At 41.5% G+C, this 7,166-nt stretch overlaps 1 pseudogene; it reads right to left on the reverse strand.

Moving 5' to 3' along the window:
• Nucleotides 1-653: 653 nt before the first annotated feature.
• On the reverse strand, nt 654-6,947 carry LOC145715642 (bolA-like protein 2 pseudogene; annotated as a pseudogene).
• Between the last annotated feature and the right edge of the window lie 219 nt (nt 6,948-7,166).

The raw sequence follows: 7,166 nt of genomic DNA on the forward strand, positions 1-7,166 counted from the left end.
ACCCACCCAAGGAACGACTGAATCAAAGTCACAGAGCCGGTCAAGGGCAGGGCTTAGATCTCCTTAGGTCTCCCAGCCCAGCCAGCCCTTCACTGATGCACCTGCCCAAGGCAGCCTTACACCCAGTTCAGGAGTCCCTAGCTGCTTTCTGGAAGAAGTGCCCCAGGGTCTCCAGATAAAGATAGGCTGTTCACAAGCCAAGTAGTGTTCCCTGGCATTTTGTTTTCAGACTTCTCTCTCGAGTCTTCTCTGTGTGTCAAGTCCCCTTGTCAGGAGCTCTAGAGTTCTTGTTCTTCTCTGTTCTCCAACTTGTAAGCTTTCCATAACTTCCTGCTTCTTTAGTCAGCTTCCTTCACCCCATGGCTATTTCCCTTCCACCCCACCCCCACCATTTCTTGGACAGTCAGTCCCTGCCTTCCTGGTAGCTCCCTCTTCCCCAGACACGGTTCCTCCCAGGGACACTGAATTTGTCCTGTGATATGAAACCTCTGGCTATTTGGTCAAGCCTGTTCCTTTCTTAAAATGACACTACTTTTTATTTTATTTTATTTATTTTATTTTATTTTATTTTATTTTATTTTATTATTTTATTTATTTTTTAATTTTATTTTTGGCCATGATTCATGTTTAATGGCTGTGCTTGTCCTGGTCCCTCATTTATGCCACTCATAGGCCCACTGCTCTGGGGTCAGGGTTTTTTGCTCAAAGGCATGGATGTACAGGAGCTCTTCTGCTAGGCACCTGTTTACCAGCCCATGTCTCTGAAGCAGCAGCTTCCCCTTGAACTTGGCTGACACCACTAAAACTTGGAAGCTGGACGTGCAATGGTTGGGAGTAGTATCTTCCGCTTCCACAGACACTGCCTCCAGGTCCTGCTGCTGTTTTCTCTCAGAGGTACTTGATGCTATCACACTGTGATAGCCCAGCCAGGATGGAGCCCCAGCTCTGACCCCATTGCTTTTAAACCTGTTGACTAAAATATATGGAACAAGAAAGGAAGTCCATTATTTTGAAAAACATTTATCAAAACGTAGAAAAACAAAAATCATGAAATTTGTGATATAAGGATATATGTGCTTTTTTTTTGTCAATTATAAGATCTAGTGGTGAGTCCAATGACTTCCATGATGTTGAAATGGTGATGAGCACAAATGATATGGCAAGTTGTAATATCATATTACAACATCTGTGTTCTTTGTTAGGGACAAATTCACAGGCATCACATATACTGCTGTAGTTTGTTGCTACATTCATAATTGAATGCTAAATTTCAGTTAGAATTTAGTAAAAGTGAAGATATAATATTTTTCTCATACAGGTTCATGGATCTCCTGAGTATCATTCATAAACCCCTTGGCCATTGTAGACTTCAGGTCAAGAAATCCTGTTGTAGATGATCCCATGGCTTGAAATGCTATATATGTGTAGATATTGCCTAAATTTATACGACAATATCCTTTTGGATATCTCCTAGATACCTATAAAACTCCACATATCAAAAAATGAATTTCTGATCTTATCCCCCAAACAGCTTCTCCTTGCTTTTTCTCATCTTAATAAATATCACCCCCATCCTCCTGGAATTCATTCTCTACACCTTTTCACTTTTACGTCTAATTTATAATTCATTCCATCATAAATTTATTCACCAAATATTTAGTTAGCACTTACTATATGCCAAGCACTGTTATAGGCATTGGGATTCAGCAATGTATGAGACAAGTCCTTGCTCTCATGGACTTATAAGATATTGTTGCGAGGCATTGACAATAAATAAGAGAATACGGCATATGGCATATGACAAATTAGTTATCAACAAGATAATCTAAGGTATTATACCTCAATGCTTCTTTAGTCCTGCTACTTCTTTCCATACCCACTGACATCCCTTCAATCTGAACCACTTTAGACTCTTGTTTGCAATAGTCTTCTATGTGTAGTCTGCAGCCAGACTTGTTCTGGTTCAGTCTTTTCTCTGTGCAGCAGCCAAAGTGAGGAGAGGGTCATATCCTTCCACTGCTGACACCCTTCAGTGACTTTCCACCACACTCGGAATAAACCAGGACTCCTCACTGGAGGGTCCTGTGTGATCAGGTCCTCAGCTACCCACTGTCTTCCTTTCCTACCAATTCCTCACCAGTTCTCTTTGATCCTCTTGGCCTTGCAGTTCATTGCAGGCATCAGTTTCCTACCTCAGGATCTTTGTCTCTCTTTAAGCCTGGATGGTTCCTGATCCCCTTCGGATCTTAACTTAGTTCATCTTTATCCAAAATGCTACCTCGTTGGAGAGCCCTTTCCTAATCCTTGAATCTAAATTATGTCCGTCTCTCATTCTACCTTAGAGCAACTTCTTTTCCTTTATATAGCAAGCTACTAGTTACTATTTTATACAATATTCAAGCATCTATTTAATATGTTTCTCCCACTACACTGCAAGTTCCAAGATGGTAAGAATCTTGTCTGTTTTTCTCACCAGCTGTGTAACAGTTCCCAGCATATTGTTAGTGCTTAACAAATGTGTAGCTGTTGAATGAGTTATGAGTTACTATACCTTCATCTCTGACATCTGCCCCCAAACTCATCACATATTCCAGGTTCGTACTTCCTCTTTTATGCACAGGCATATTAAAAGCTCTATCTATACTTAAATTATTCCCGACCTAATCAGATACAGTTATTCTCAAATTCATCTATCCATCCATCCATTCATTCACTTAACCATTATTTATTGAGCACCTTCTAATTGCAAGGCACCATGCCAGGCAGTATATAATATTGAAAGACGAATAAGACACGGTCTTTGTCCTCAAGACATTTGCAACCTAGAAGAGGATTTAAGAAGTTTCCCAGTAGTCGTAGTGGGAAAATGGGTGTTCTGTGCCATGTCAGCATAGTGAGTGGTGACAGAAGTGCAAAAAAGGTAAATAATACTTCCAAGTAGAGAATTCAGGATAACTTTCATGGAGAAGGTGGCAAATGAGCTGGATCTTGAAGGATGGGCAGCGTCAGATGGCCAGAGGTAGTAGAGGAGGCATCCTAGATGAAGTAAACTTACTGCACATAGAGTAAAAAATGTGCAGAAATAGAAAAATACAGGTGTGTTTTGGGATCCATGAATGGCATACCTGTAGGGGAGCTATGAAAGGCAAGGATAGAGTGTCTGGCATTTTGTTCTTTATTTCATATGTACTGGTGAGTCAGCAAAGATTGTTGGACAGAGGAATAAAATAAGAGTTAGGAGGGAGCACTGGAAAGACCTAATTGCCTGTGTGATTTTAAGTGAGGTTAGTTTTCCTTATTCAACTAAGAGATAAACAAAACATGGGGTCAGGATGTTTATCAGGGAAAAAAGGTATCTGTGTGGTTGGAGTGGATGGGAAGTCCTTGTGAAATAAGGAGGACAACCCTTTGCCTTCTAGCTGGGACCCTGACTCATGGATGTTAAGGAGTCAAACTCAAAGTTACAAGGGCCACTCTTATCCTTAGACTGAGAGCCACTGGTGCCGTAGCTGGGCTGTATTAGTCCACCTGAGCTGCCATAACAAAATACTACCAACTGGGTGGCTTCAATGACAGAAACTTACTTTCTCCCAGTTTTGGAGGCTGGGAAGTTCGAGATCAAGGTGCTGGCTGATTGCTTCCTGATGATCATCCTATGTCCTCACATAATCTTTCCTTGATGCATGGACATTGAGGGAGGGATCTCTCTCTCTCTCTTCCTCCTCTTATAATGCTATCAGATTAGGACCCCAATCTTTTGACCTCATCTAAGTTTAAATACCTCCTAAAATCTCAATCTCCAAATATAGTCATAAGGGGGAATGGGGCTTTAAAATATGACTTTTGAGAGCACATAATCCAGCCCATAGTTTGGAGCAAATCAGCCTCCAGAGCCTTAAGAATCAAAGACAATGCAGGCTTCTAATAACGTCTTCTGGGGACCCCTCTCAAGGGACAAAATACAAATAGACCCTACCTGTTTTATATATCGGGCCTCCACATAGGCTTTCCTCTAAAGGGCAGGTTATGCTGCTAAAAATATTTTAGGAAACACTTGACCTAGTTTGATGACTTCATTTTACCAGAGGAAGAGAAGATCCTGAGATTCAGAAAGATAAAGAGACTTGCTCACAGTCATGCAACAAGATAGAGACGAAGTCTAGTAGCCAATGAGCATGACTAGAATCCTGTGCAAGGACTCCTTGTCCAGTATTTTGTCGATTGTTCCTCATAGATTTCTCCAGATTCGAGAGAGGAGGCCATGGAGGTCCCCATCGTGGGCGTGACTAATGGGGACTCTCCTGGCATAGAGGGTTGCTTACTGAAGATCTTGTCCAGAGGAGGAACTAGTGCCCTCCTACTCCAGGTGGCACTGGTCTTTTATCTGTTCTTCCTTCCCTACTTGGTCTGCGTGCCCAGACTTCTATAATGAGTTGACAGGAATTATGGGCTACTAAATAATTTGGATGTTTTTCCTAAACAAGTGTGCCCAGAAAATTTTTGTCGTAGATGCTTAAGTGTTGCTCTAATTTGCTGTCTGTCAGCCACCCAGAAGAATCAGAGGAGGTAAGTGGTTTCCTCTCTGGAGATGGGAGAGACGGATCCTTGCCACATAGGGAGAGATTGATGTGCCGAGGATTGTCAAATCAGCTCTAATCTTTTACGAATCCAAAGACACATAATGAAGACAAAGAACAAAGCTTTTGGGGCAAAGGAAGAACCTGTCTGGGGCTCCTTATGAGTTCAGAATGCCCGGACTTGGGTTGCAAAAGTTATTTTCATAGAAAAAAGAATTGATTAAAAAAATCTATTTATCTTGTAACTAAAAGGGCGTGTGAGAGGGTGGCAGAGGGCTCCATACATGGTCCCTCCTGGTCGCTGGAAGGCCCCTTTACTTTCCCTTATCCATGAAGATATATCAACCAAAGCTGCTTGCTGCTACATTAAGATACAGGGCATCCAGATGGCCAAATGTTTTCCTTACACCATCTCCCTTTTATCATTTACTCATCTCCTTCAGGTCATAGCTTAAATGTTTTTTATCTTCTCCTCAGAAAGTCATTTCCTGACCACCCTACCTTCCCCATTATTATTTTCAACGTGAAGCTTTTCCTCTCCTTCAGAGCACTTAACCCAGGGTATAATCATATATTTATATGTTTGACGTTTGCCTTTCCCAGACTCTAAGCTCCCCTTGGGCTGTGATAAACACCAGTGTATTATGGGTGTTTGATCAGTATCTGGCACATCATAGGCACTCACTGAATATATATTGAAGAAACAATTGGTTTATTTCCACTAATGTGGAAGTTTTCCTGTTTTCTCTTGTTTTATTGGGGACCAACTGCTTGTGTCTTTATGTTGCATTCAATAATCTTGGTAGCTGTGGATTTTCAGCCCAGAGCTAAGAAAATAAAGGGGTGTGAGAAATGAGTTTAGTCTGTAATTGTCCAATGAAAGATCAAATCTTGGAATGAGACTTTCTGTGACAAATTCATTCATTTAATCCTTCAGCAAATGTTTATTGATCAAGTACTATATTACTTGCACTGTAAAAGTGCAAGGGATACAGAACAAATAATATGGATATGGTCTTTGTCCTAATAGAGCAGATAGAAAAAGTCAACAAAGAGAGCATAAGCAGGATGGTGTGCTGGAGTGTAAGTGGGGGGAAACTACATAGGGAGGGGGCTGAAAAAGTCTGCTCTATACCAAGGCCTGGGGATCGAGAATGCACCAGCCATATAAAACAAGCACAACGGGCTAAGGGAACAACAAGTGCAAGAGGCCGGAGATGGGGATGAGCTTAGCATGTTGGAGGGACAGAAAGGAGACAGGGATGCAAAAGTAGAGTAAACAAGGGGGAGCGTGGATTGAGATAAGATCAATCAATTGAGGAACAAAGGGTTCCAAAACCATGATAATGGATTTAGAGTTTATTATAAGAGCAACAGGAAGCCACTGGAAGATTTTAAAGAAAGAAGTGACATAATTTGGTTCATATTTTAGAAAGAGTGGAGATTGGATTAGAAAAGGGCGAGATAGATCCAAAGAGACAAGCGAGTCTATTGCAGTAGTCAAATCAGAGATGGGGGTTGACCTTGGGTGATGGCAGTGAGAATGAAGAGAAGTGGACACTTGAGATTTATTTAGAGGTAGAATTGACAGGTCTCAGTGATGGAGTGAATGCAGAGGATGAGGGAGAGGGAGAAATTGAGGATGACTCTACTATGACAAATGGCCTTTTCCTTGAAGTCATGCATCTTTTCAATTTGCTACTGACTTGACCCACCCTGATTTCCATCATCATAAACCATTAAGGCTTTCACTATTTCCTCCTTGACATCACTTAGGCTCCATATTTAGCATCTTAATTCAATAATGTACAATTTGTATGGCTCATATCTTGATCTTCACAGCTCATTGAACCTCTTTAAATGGTCTACAACACACATGAATTAAACATGGTGGACAAAGTGAGAGAAACTCTAAGTGGCAGTCATCCCCTCTCTCTTAGCCAAAAGTTCTGAGCACAATCCAGGTGGGGCTTTGACTGAAAGGTAATGCTGATGGTTACTGCCTCAGCAAGTGTTCTCAGGAAAGTTGGAGAAAGTCAAGTGTATCAAAGAGAAAAGCATATGGGGAAATGAAGGAGAGAGAGACACAAAGTCTGAAATACCAGGGACTGACAGTCAAGCATCTTTACCATCCTGAAAAACTGAGCTAGATGAGGTGACCAGTGTTTCATTAAGCCTGGCAGTATATGTGTAGACACAGAGCCAAAGAGGAAGGGAAGGTTGGAGCTGGGTGGGAGAAATGAGGCTGGTAATGGGAATAACAGTGGCTGCATTTACTGCAGTCTTACTATTTGCTATGCAGTGTGCTAAGCCCTTCAGGCAATTTGTACTATTTGATCCTCACAAAACCCCTGTAAGGATGATCTCCATTTTACAGATGAAAAAACTTAGGCTCAAACTTAGGCTTAGGTAACTTGCTCACAAATAACAAAATAACTGATAGAACAAGGATTTAAACCCAGATTAGTGTGACTGCAAAGCCTGTGTATACTCCATTGCCTCCTTTAAACAGAGAGAGACTAGAGGGAAAGTGGAGGACGGGTAGATGGAGAGAGGGAGAAAGAGCCTGGGAGAACAAATGTACTTGAT

The sequence above is a fragment of the Panthera onca genome, chromosome C1 (assembly GCF_046562875.1).
Source record: "Panthera onca isolate mPanOnc1 chromosome C1, mPanOnc1 haplotype 2, whole genome shotgun sequence".
NCBI lineage: Eukaryota > Metazoa > Chordata > Mammalia > Carnivora > Felidae > Panthera > Panthera onca.